Source organism: Dromiciops gliroides, chromosome 1 (assembly GCF_019393635.1).
Source record: "Dromiciops gliroides isolate mDroGli1 chromosome 1, mDroGli1.pri, whole genome shotgun sequence".
In the NCBI taxonomy this organism is placed as follows: domain Eukaryota; kingdom Metazoa; phylum Chordata; class Mammalia; order Microbiotheria; family Microbiotheriidae; genus Dromiciops; species Dromiciops gliroides.
The window spans coordinates 640,694,031-640,707,015 of record NC_057861.1 but is presented as its reverse complement, the minus strand read 5'-3'; the positions used below and the strand labels follow the sequence as shown (position 1 = coordinate 640,707,015).

At 37.0% G+C, this 12,985-nt stretch overlaps 1 protein-coding gene across 1 annotated transcript in view; it reads right to left on the bottom strand.

Annotated features, from left to right (window-relative positions):
• Positions 1 to 12,655, bottom strand: part of JAK2 (Janus kinase 2) — a 151,807-nt gene extending 139,152 nt beyond the window's left edge. The window contains exons 1-2 of the mRNA XM_043989280.1: positions 12,252 to 12,655; positions 11,790 to 11,869 (exon numbers count right to left, since the gene is read on the bottom strand). The gene's annotated coding sequence lies outside the window, so the exon portion shown is untranslated. The remainder of the gene's footprint in view (positions 1 to 11,789; positions 11,870 to 12,251) is intronic.
• Positions 12,656 to 12,985: the final 330 nt, after the last annotated feature.

The window sequence follows — 12,985 nt, the reverse complement described above, 5'->3', positions numbered from 1 at the left end:
TTATAATTTTTCTAAGCTTATAATTTTTCATAAGTCTAATTATATAATTTTTCCAGGTTAGATTAGATATAATAATTAATTTTTTTACATTATAGGCTAATATCCAACCACGAAAATTCTAATCTTTGAGCTTTTGCTGACTGTGGGGATAGATAAATTAATCTGGTAACAGGAAGTTTGCCCACCATGAGACTTTTCAGAAGATGTTGGTCATAGGATGTTGGTCCCCCTCATGAGGGACTAATGTAAGCACCACCAACCAATCAGAAGTGAAATATATCTGTGTAGTCAATGTGTAAATGCTATAAAAAGGGTTATTCTGTTAAATGTATCCTTGAATACTGAAGGGTCTTGGATCCAATTTTCTAGCATTTGCTAGCTATACTAATAAACTCATCATGCTCAGAATTTTGTCTTAGTTTCTCTTTATCACAGATTGTTATCTAAACACTCATAGATGCCTTCTTTGTTTTATGTGGCTCTTGTCCATATCTTCGGTTTTTTTTTTTTTTTTTGCAGGGCAATGAGGGTTAAGTGACTTCCTCAGGGTCACACAGCTAGGAAGTGTCCAGTGTTTGAGGCTGAGTTTGAACTCAGGTCCTCCTGAATCCAGGGCCAGTGCCTTATCCACTGCACCACTTAGCTGCCCCCTTGTCCATATCTTCTTTGTCTGTTTTTTTTCGGAGCAATAGGGTTTAAGTGACTTGCCCAGGGTCACACAGCTAGTAAGTGTCAAGTGCCTGAGGCCAGATTTGAACTCAGGTACTTCTGAATCCAGGGCTGGTGCTTTATCCACTGTACCACCTAGCTCCCTTTGTCCATATCTTCTTTTTTTTTTTTTTTTTTTTTTTTTTTTGCGGATGTCCGTATCTTCTTACAAATTCTCTATAAGGATCCATGAAACATGTTGGGAGGCTTCTTCTAGATCTTTTGACTTTTTATTGATGCCAATGATTCATGAAAGCTATTTATCAGTTATCTCTCACTCTTGAAAACAGCTTCCCTTCCTTTTCTAGTATTCCATTTTTTTGATGACGTTCTTGATTCTCGATCCTGTGCAACTCCTTTATAGCACATTAAAAGTGTTTTGTATTCCAGAGGTTTTAAGAAAGCAATAATTAGTTAAATCATGTTAAATGCATGCTATTAACATAAAAATACTAACTTCAACAAAAAAAGAAAAAGAAAAATTTTGGTTTAAAGTAAAATTGTTTGTAACTATGTCAAAACTACTAAATGTTTTTGAGACCTTTTTCCTAAGGAAGTTCTCCTTAATGTACCAATGGTACTAGAGTCTTATATGAAAGTAAAGTAAAATATTTGAATCTTCAGAAAAAAATAATCAAGCATATATTAAACCTTACAGAATAAATGCTTATCTACTTAAGCTCTCTCACTTTAAAAAGAGGAAACCAAGGCCAGGAAAGGCTAAATGACTTACTGCACTTAGCACAATTATCTGGCATATAGTAGGCACATAATAAAACCTTGTTAACTGACTGACTTGCCAATAATTCAGACAGTAAGTGGCAGACCTAGGATTATAATTTTCTGCCTTAGGTAGCTGCCCCTTTCCTCTGTCCACCAGACCCCATGATACATGAGGGTAAGGACAATAACCTATTCATCTCTGAATCTTTGGTATGTTTAGCATTCATTCCTTATTCTATAAATATTTGCCAAATCAAAATTACATTTTGATTTTTTTTAGAGGGGAAGAAATGCATCTTTTTAAGTGATTTTAGACATTATCATTGCTTCAGCAATTAAAATCCCCCTTTCTACCCTCATTTCACATTATTCCCCTTCTAGTATCCTGCATTAAATCAGAATGAGGGGGAAAATAGACTTCTGATTCCATTAGTTGAGAAAATCTAATAATTTACCAAAAGTAAAAATCTACATAATTCAATTCCATGAATTTATTAAGTACCTACTATGTATAAGACATTGTGCTAGGGGGAAGAGACATAAATTTTGATACATATTATTCTAAATAGAACTGATATACATATACAGATAGATAGATATAGCATTTTAAGATTCACAGAGTACTTGTAAATATCTCATTTGAGCAACAGAACAATCTTGTGAGATAAGTAAGGACTGTCTTATTTTTCTATTTGTATCTCTAGTGTTTATATCACTGTGCTTTGTATATAGCAAATGTTTAATAAATGCTTCATTCATCTAAAAAGAGAAAAAGTGAGGAATTTTTTTTTTTTAATCTTGAGGAATTCTATCACAGAAAAGGAACATTTGTGTGGTCTCCCTTAAGATGTTACATGCATGGTACAGTAGAAATAACCCGGTTCTAATTCTGCCATTGACTAAATGCATAATGCAGGGTAAGTTCATTATGCCTTAGCTTCCTCATATAGAAAATGAAGGCATTAATTATATAATCATTCTAAGTTACATTCCAGGTCTAAAATATCTGAAAATTCTTACTTTGTATTTTAATTTTTGTCTCTCACAGGGACCACTAGTAGTATCTTCTCCTAGACCATGCAAACAATTTGACAGATCATCCTCAAATTCTACCTTCCATTAGTTCCAATTCTAAAAAGACTTAAAAGTGGTTAAGTTTTTCTTTTTCATTTGAAAAAATGAAGAGGTTGGAATAATTAACCTCCACTCAAGGGTATACAAGAGCCAGCTCTAATTAATTTTAGAGAGACAATTGTTCAATTTTCAGTATGAACATTTAAATGGGCAAATGCTATGAAACAACCTTGGTTTATTAATAAAAAGAAGTGTTAACAATGTAGACTATGCTTAAAAGTGTGTCTTGGTACCTTTTTTTAGGGGGAAGGAGGAGCTGGTTGTTAAACATTTGTCAGCATACCCCTTTCTCCAATGCTTTTTAGTTCTGTGTCTTATAGTGAAATAAAATGAGTAACTATTATGAAAAAAACAACAACAAACCAGTGTCAAACTAAAATGCGATGTTAGGGAAGCAGAGCTTGAATAAAAGCTAGAGAAATGAAGAAAAAACTAAGTTTCCTATCAAAAGGAATTAATATTCTACTTTATAGATAAGAAATGTAAAATGAATTTTGTATAGACAAAGATTGGAAAAATAAATCATAAAAATAAGAGAAAGTTTAGCACAGCACTGATTAGGAAGCCTTCAGTTTTTATTTGCTTATTAACAAAATACATAGTTCTTTAACTTTGTGACAAAAGTCAGTATAAAAAGAGAAAGTCCTAAAAATTAAACTGCAAGCAGGAATAAAAACCAGCACACAATATATAGTAAATATGGTCAATACTATTGAACTCTACACAGCTAAAGGCATCTAAAAGGGGGTCATCAAATGTGAAAGGAAAAACAGAGAGCTAAAAGGTTTGTTTATTTGTTTTTTCAATTTCCCCTTAAAGCAATTCCTACATATAACTGAAGGAATCTCTTTAACCAACAAAATAAATGTTAAATTAATGAGTTTTCTATATTCTTAAAAAAGGAAATTTAAAAACTAATTTAAAAAAGCAAAATTGAAAGTTACAATTTCAACTCCAACGTGCATATGTGTTCTAAAAAGAAAAACAGAAAGAATACGATCCTAAAAAGTTAAACAAAGCAAATTAGAAAGATTTTACAGGCTTCTTATTGAGACTAGGGACTGCAGAACCATCTGCACTGGTACGAGTTTCCTCAACTGTGATTTCATTAGTATAAGAAATTCCCGGATGAGGAAACCTCTACCAATGCAGTTCAGTACTTTCTCTGCCACTTAGTCTTGAAAAAGTTATAGGACTTATAGGTTAAGTAACTTGCCTAGGGTCACACAGGTCAGTATGTGTCAGAAGCAGGACTTGAACCCAGGTCTTCCTAGTCCTCTGTCCACTATACCACCCTGCCTTCTCCTGAAAAGTGCAAAGAATGAAAATTAGGTTCTATCTAAGCCAAGCTATATGTAAGAAAGCTGAAACAACAATCCAGAGAACAGATACTCAGGAATTCATACTATAGCTATTTACTGCCATTAGTTATAACAGTATTCTGACACTGCTAACTGTAGGCAGGACTGGTGAGTTTAATAGGTTGCACATTTGTTTTTTGTTTTTCTTTTTTTTTTTAAATCTGTAAATATATGCCAGTGCACAAGAAATTTGGTGCTACCTAAAAATATGAGACAAAGTTCCATTCCAACAGGTATTCACTAAGTACTTTTTGTATGCAATGCACTGTGCTAAGCACAAGGAACACAAAGACAAACCCCAAAATAGTTCACCCTCAAGGAGCTTACATTCTACTGGAGTGGCACAAGTGTATGTACATAAAGAGGGACATGCCCGAGAAAGGTTACATTGAGAAAAGTCAACACTGAAAGCCTGGAAAGCAGTTAGGAGGCACTGTAAAAGTCTAAGCAAGAGGTGTTGAAAGGCTAAGCTAGAGAGTAGTGGCCATTTGCAGGAACAGAAGAGAACAGATGTAAAATATACTAGATGGAGGTAGATTCAACCACATTTGAACAATTAATTAGGGGATGAGGGAAAATGAAAAAGTTAAGGATGACAACAAGGTTGAAAACCTAGACAACTAAAAAGATGATACTGTCCTCACTAAATATAGGGAAGTCTGACAAAGGGGTATGTTTGAGGGAATGGGGAGAAGGGGAAGAGATAGGGGTGATCAACAGTACAGAAGAGAGATCTAAAAGGATAATGATCATAAGAGGGTCATCACATTTAACAACTACGAGATCATTCATAACCTTAGAGAGAGCAGTTTCAAGTGAGTGGTAATATCTGTAGTTAAAATGCAAAAGGTTAAAAAAAAAAATAAAGGTAACAAGTACTGGCAAATTTCTCTGGGAATTAAGCTTATAAAAAAACCAAATTTTTGTAAACCTAATATTTTAAATACTCTAGGGAAGCTTGCTTTTGGGAAAAAATCCTTTAACAAACTAATTTATTTTTTAAAATAATCACCTCCCAATTTATCTGCTTATAAAATTCTGATAATACCAAGTTTATAAAATACACCTATTATCAGGACTTCAAGGCAATAAGCTATATTCCTGGAATTTTTCCATTAATTTGGAATAAAAAAGCTAAACAACAACTACAACAAATATCTAACTATGAGGTTGGGGTTTTTTTTTTTTTTGGTTTGTTTTTGCTAAGTTTAAGAATCACATTTGGAGGCAGCAATTATTTTTTTTAAAAAGTCCTTTCCTCAGATTCAGAAGAAGTGGATTTTCCCCCACTTTTTGAGTATTTTATTATTTTCCAGTTACATATAAGGATAGTTTTCAACATTTGTTTTTATAGGATTTTTAGTTCCAAAATTTTTCCTCCCACCCTCTTTTTCCTCCCTCCTCCCCAAGACAGAAAGCAGTCTGATATAGATTGTATATGTACAATCACATTTAAAATATTTCTACATTAGTCATCTTGTGAAAGAAGAATCAGAGCACAAGGGGAAAACCCCAAAAAAGAAAGGGAAAAAAAACAGTCCAAAAGTAGAAACAGTATGGTTCAATCTGCATTCATAATTCAGAGTTCTTTTTTCTGGATGTTGAGAATATTTTCTATCATGAGTTCTTTGAAACTGTTTTGGATCATTGCACTGCTGAGAAGAGCCAAGTCTAACCCCATTGTTCATCAAACAATGTTGCTGTTACTGTGTACAATGTTCTCCTCTCAGTCACAGCATCAGTTCATCTAAGTCCTTCCAGGTTTCTCTGAACTCCTCCTGCTCATTGTTTCTTACAGTACAATAGTATTCCATTACATTCATATACCACAACTTGTTTAGCCATTCCCTTATTGATGGGCATTCCCTTGATTTCCAATTCTTTGCCACCACAAAGAGAGCTGCTATAAATATTTTTGTACATGCGGGTCCTTTTCCCTTAAGAATTGGATTCTAATCTCAGAACAGTCACTGATGAATTGTATGACCTTGATCTTTAAGGTCCCTTCAAATTCTAAAATTCTATTATTCTAAAATTAAAGCAAAATAGAAATAATATTACTTACATAATATAGGATTATCATGGGGATAAAAATCAGAATGAATAGAAAGGTCTTTGAAATATTATGGTAAACAAATGAGGCATTATTATTAAATGCAATTCTATTCTTTTACAGAAATACTTCTTCACACAGATAATGCAATAGCTATTTCTACTATGATCTCACTGTCAACTAAAAAGTAACAAAATGCAAAAACCACTTAAATAATTTCACTTTATCACTTAATACTTAGATAGATAATGGAAACACAGCATCCTAGAGTGCCAGCCTGATAGGAAGACATAGGTTCCAGTTCTACCTTCAACAATACTGGTAACATTACACTGAGAAAGACGCATAAGCTGTCATCAGGTTTAGGCCTTCACTGGTAATGGGAGTTTCCTCACAGGAAGTTCCCTATACCAATGAAATCACAAAGTATTTTTGTTGCTAGCTCTTTCAAGGAATCTTGAATGAGCTTGATATTTGGATGGGAAACACCTTATTTTAAGAGTCTCCAAGGTAGCATTTTGTTCTACTGTGTCATAAATCAACAAACAAGAAGCACAATAGAACCTTAACGCCACTACATCTTCCAGGCAATTGTGAGATGTTAAAGATGTGGTACATGGTTTGCAAAAGCCTGCTTGCTCCCTACTAATACCCTTGTGGAGGATGCCCTCCACTCACATATAGATGACATTTTTTTGTCTGGATAGGAAAGTGGGCATATAGGTCTGTAGTTAATGTTTTTTCAGCCACCTTTTCTTTTCCCCAGTAAAAGCTGAGATTTTTTTCCATGCCTTTGGTATCTTATCTTCTCTGCCTTTAGATATTCTGTCAATCAGTCCTTTGTGGAGGCTTAAGCTCTCCTCTCTATCTCATCCAATTTAGCTACTTTTCCTATCTTTGGTGTCATTTTTGCTTTCTTATAAGCACTTCAGACACTTTCATACCCTATAGGGTCCAAGTATGGTGATTCCACTATTTTTTATACTTGTCGTAAATTTTTTTTCATTTTTCTTCCCTTTGTAGTCCTCTCTCCATTTTCATCAGTGAATTCCTTTGGGATGCTTTTGTTTACCTGTATATCTTGCCACACATTTTGTAGACTGTTTTTTCTCATCTGCTTCCTTCCAGTTTATGAGATTCTATTGCTCATGATCATCCATTATCATCTGTTATAGGATTTTACTGACAGGCTTTTATAATCTAACTGAATATTATCTCAGGTAAGCATGTCTTTCCATCTGGTAAACTGAATGTTTGGTGATGAAGTGCTTTCTAGGCTCTTTTTTCTCCTTGTTAGAACAATTAATTTGCACCGTTTTAACTTTTAGATAAATTCTTTTATCTGTGTTGATGTCAAATCAGTTGTCCATTTCCAATTTTTTAATACCTTGTTTAAATAATTCAGGGTTAAATCTTAATTGTGTATCTTATTTTCCCCAATAAAATTCTTTACTCTTGTTTATTATCAATTCCAGTCCTAGCTAATGAATCAATAAGATAACTTCCATGTCCATAAGACTCTTCCTATCTGTTGAAATATGGTCAATTTCATTCTTTGCATGTCATTTAGTGCTAATCATGTATAGCACCTACCAATTCTTTTTTCAAAGTGTTCATGATATAGAGGTCTCAGGTTTCTGTATAATCTAAGTCTTTAGTCTCTCTCATTACTTCCTCCTGAACCATACTTTTCCATACATTTCTCCCCACCCTAACTTTCCCCCACCTTTACACTGAAGTCACCAAGTTATAAGAATGTATGTTGACTTGATTTTGAAAGTCTTATCAAATTCTTCATAGAATTTCTCTACTACTTTGTCCTCAGAAACCATATTGGTGCATAAACTACAATTACTTTCAGTGTTTGTACTATGCTAAATTTAATACGTACTTTTAAAAACAAGCTCACAGAGATTCCTGGCTTCATGTACCATCTTCTGTTTCTGTACTTCTTTTTATATGGAAATGTCCATGTTTATTAACATTTGTCAAATTCATAATATAAAGTAAAATTTTAAAAAAATTTAAAGTATTCAAATAAAAAGTCTTTAGAGATCATTTAGTTTAACTCTTTGTTTTACACATGAGAAAACAAAGGCCCTAGGAGTGGAATAACATGCCTACAGTCAAACAGCTAGTTAGTAACAGAACCTGCACTAAGTTCCAGGTTTCCAGACTTCTAGTTTAATGCTCCCACCATGCCATATTGCTCCTACTTATTTGATTAAGTATTACCTGATGACTTCATATTTTCTGTTATGAGAATGTATTACCCTAAAACACTTTATATTCAGTCATTTATTCTCTAATCCCAAAGATTTATAGCAAGAGTAAGAAAGCATTTGGGGGAAAAAATAAACAAGCAAAACAAATGGTAGGTAGACATTCCACTGAATCATATTCTTTACTGGTTGTTAACAGAACACAGGCTCCAGAAAAAGACAGTGCTTCATTTCATTCTTCCCACTTCTCCAGTCCCATAAACCTATATAGACCACTCACTCTGCTTCAGGATTACACCAAGGTAGCCTACCACATGGTCTCCTTTGTCTTCTAAGTCTTAATAATTTTCTTCAGTTTCTCCTGTGAGACAAATGCTCAAACCCCCATGTTGCTAAGTTGCTGTTATCTGAACATAGGTATGTATAACATACATATGCACAATGCCAATAAGTAGAGTAAATAGAATGCAGTACGATTTTAGGATGACTAAATGATTAAAAACACAAAAATAAATACTCTGGATTAAAAGTATCTCACTTTCACTCTGCTTGAAATTTTCAGCATTAATATCCTGAGATGAAAACTTTGAACACATTACCAATAGCCTATTCTTAGTTCATTTTTTTAGTCTCCCTTGTAATATGACATTATTAATTTTTCTTTCCTCCCTTAATTTCCCCAATATCACACTGTCCTGGCTCTCCACCCAGCAGCTACCTCTCTCCTTGTCTTATACATCTTTCTCCACCTACTCCTTAAGTATAAACATTTCCCATGGCTCAGTCCTCTGTAGCAAAATGAAGTCTGGACTGGATGGTCTCTAAAGTACTCTCAATACTTATATGAATCCTTGATCTCATTAATTTGGGAGATCCCTGAAAACAATATAGATCACAGCCCATTGATCCATGCCTGTCCATCATGTATAACTCATACATGTCCTCCCAAAATTTCACTACAGGATATACACCCAATGTGCTGGGGGCTTTCTTAGATATTTTTCACTGATATCAAAAGGGTATCATCTGGACACTCCAGCCATCCATATGTCATTCCTTGTTCTTACCACGTGATACAATTATCTTCTCTTTTTATCATATAGTGTCTGACCTTCAACTCTTATTGCCTTCTCATATTATTGATCTCTCTCTTAACTCTACAGTTGCATATTTCAATCACCTACTATATTTTTCCATTGGGTGTCTCACTATCACTTTAAACTCAACTTCTCTAAAGTTGAACTAAATCTTTTTCCAACTGGCCTTAACTTCCTTAATCCTGTCAAAAAGTATTCTTATTCATTCAAATACTTACTGAGTACAACACCATAAATAAGGTGCTGTGCTAGGAGCTATGACTCCCAGGGTCAAAACCTCAGTTTCAACCACTGATATCTTCTCTCCATCATATATTTTTCCTTTGTAATTACCTCTGAAATCTTTCCCCTTTTTTTCCATTCCCATTGCCAACATCGTGGTTTGACCCCTCATTACCTAAATAACTGTCTCCACATCTCCATATCACTCCTCTTTGTAATCTTGCCTCATACCTAATAGCACCATAAGTTCAGTTTTCTTAAAACATTTTTATCAGGGGCAGCTAGGTGGCGCAGTGGATAGAGCACCGGCCCTGGAGTCAGGAGCACCTGAGTTCAAATCCGACCTCAGACACTTAACACACACTTACTAGCTGTGTGACCCTGGGCAAGTCACTTAACCCCAATTGCCTCACTAAAAAAAACAAAACAAAAACAAAAACATATTTTTATCATGGTCCCCTGCTAAAATGCTTTCAATTGTTTCACGTGGCTTATAGGATAAAGTTTAAATTACAAAGCCTGGCATCCAAGGTCCTCCACAATTTAGTCTTAACCTGCCCTTACTATTCTTCCTGATTGGGAAGTGGCATTTTGGGGTCAACCAGTAGGACAATTTGAAATGGAGAACTTGTATAGAGAAGGAGCAGAAGACAAGGTTGTGAAGATAGGTTCAAGTGAACTGTCACATCATAAAAGCACAGGACTGGGTGGCTAAAGAAAGCAATAACCATAGAGGATAATATTAAAAACATGTTTATGTAGTACTTTTGCTTTTATATATACATCAATCAATTTGAGTAGGGCTTCTAAGTTCTAAAAATAAACTTTACTATTCTACTTAATTATACAAGCAGGCAGGCACTCTGGTATGATGGACAGAAAGTTAATCTCAGAGTCAAGAAAACCTGGATCCAAGTTTCATCTTTGATACATATGGGTTCTGTGACCTTAGACAAGTCACAACCTCTCTGTGTCCCGGACAACTCACTAAGATTGTAAGTTGCAGAGCAAGTAAAGGAAGTTTCTTTATGAGGAGTTCCTTCTGCCAATAAGATCACAGTCCAATTTTTAAAAATATATTTTACGACTGCTTGAAAAGATGAAAGCCTAAAAAGTCTCTTACCCCTTCCATTTTCAGAGAAAAAGAAATACTGGCTAGTGGGACATCAGCTTATATTATCCTCTCATTCAAAGGGTCTCTTTTATATACCCCACTATTAACATCCTACCCTTCCCACTATGAACACCACCACCAGAGGGAAATACCCCTGAAGTAAATTATAAAGACAATTAGGCAATATATAACCTGATCCCTTCTCTCCAAACTGTGCATATCACTAGAAGAGTGAATCATACTACCTACAATCCTGCAAAAAGATATTTTGTTCCACTATAAAGGCAAATACATAAACTGAACTGAGAAGGCTGAACACACTCTTCCAAATTTAAGTAGGCCTACAAACTGAAGATCTGTGATATGACTTCACAAAAGCCTATCTACAACCAAGTTTAAATTTTAGAGGGGTGGAACTGGAAAAAAAGGGGGATTACTCAAACCACAAAATCTGGAGGGTGTCACATGAGAAAACTTACTGGATGCCCAACCAATTTGTCTATACAAAACAGTTAGGAAACTAAAAGTAATATTTATGAATGGCTTGTAACACCTCCCACCCCCCCATGTCCAACCCCCTTTTCCCACATTCTGCCTCTCCTACAAAACCTAGCCCCTTGGATTCTTCTTTCAATTAGAAAATAAATGAAGTTTATCAGCGTGATAATTTAGTAACATAGGGGAAGAAAAAAAAACCAGAAAGGTAAATTCACCCGTTTTTTTTTAAAGGCATTAAAAAAGCATCAAAAAGCCTTCTAACATTTCTAACATGGTACTAGAAACCTCAACAGCAAGATGAACATGTTTGCAAATATCTATCTTTCCTTTCTTGAAAACATTCCACTCTGCAAGATAAACCCTGAAACTTTATAAAACCTCAGAGCTTGGCATGGAAAGATAGGAGAAAACATTCACTTTTCTCTCTAAGCCTATAATACTTGTAAAAATCAGCAGCAAAAATGTTTCAAAGGAGTTCCAGTGGCAATAATAAAGTCTAACCAAAATAATTTAAGACCAAGAGCAAAAGTATAATATTTACGTTTTTCTGAAGAAGCAGCAACTGCGGCTTCTACTTTCCCAACACAACTATTTCTGGGTACATTTATAACATTTGCTGTTAATTCAAAGGAGACACACGGCTAAATTCATACATACCGTCTGGTGTAAAAAAAGAGGGAAGGGCCTCTTCTGCCCAAGAGCAACAGGTCACATCTCTTTCTCTCTACTTCTGAAACCTAAACAAAGAAGCAACAGTTACTACAGACGAAAGCTCGAGACGATAACTGACAATTTCTCAACTGTTTCCATATTTTAAAACAGTAACAGCCCCACCCCCCCAAAAAAAGAAAGAAAAGAAAATAGCCAACTTGGGAGTCAGAAGCCGAATGCAAATAAGTAAAAGGAAAGAAAGCAAGAAAACCGTAGGTTTTCACCTAGAAAAAGAGGATTATTTTCTCCTGAGTCGGAAGTTAACAATTCTCACTCAGAGAGGAAGGTGAGGATCAGAAGGGGTAGTCACAGAGAAATGAGCCCCAGGATAGGACCATTAGGAGCACCGGGGGGTGGGGGCAGACGGGCAGGGGTGTGCAATTCCCCGGCAGGAGGCCGCTTACTCACCCGGTGGCTCCAGCTGGCTGCCCGTTTCCGTCGGTTTTCCTGTCACTTGGTCCTCGGCCTCGAGAAAGGGAGAGGGACAGGAAGGACCTAGGGGAGAGGAGCCGAGGGAAGGGAGGGGAGGGGTGGGCCGACCCCTCCCCCCCTCGGGGGCTTGGCAGGGGGGGGTCCGGGGCTGGGACGGCTGTGGCGGGGTGCGCCTCCGACTCTCTCTCTCAGCCTGCCCCGGTCACATCCCCAGACTTGCAGGGGAAAGAAAGCACAGGTTCCGTCCCGCTCCGGAGACAGCAGCTGCAAGCCCAGCGCCGTCCACCCCGCCTCCCCCAGGCCTGTTCCCAGCTCGGGTCTCCGCTCCCGGGCTGGCCGAACCTGGCTCCGGAGCGGAGGAGGCCGGGCGGAGGGGAGGGGGGAGGGAGGACTGCCAGACGCGCCTCCCGAGCCTGGCGCCTACGGGCCCACAGCGGGCAGGCGCCGTTACGGCGGCTCCTCCGATCCTTCTCCTCAGCGCCGGCTGCGCCCTTCTTTTGAGCTCCCTCTCAGGCGAGCACAGCAGGAAGAAGGGAGCCCATCGCCGTCGTCACTCCCCCCTCTTCAGTCTCTTCCTCTTCCCCTTCCTCCTCCTCCTCCTCCTCGTCCTCCTCTCCCCCCAGCTTCTCCAGCGCCGCGCTAAGGACTCCTGCCTCCGCTTCCAGGAGCGAGGGCCGAAGGAGAAGCGAAAGAGAGGCGAGCGAGCGAGC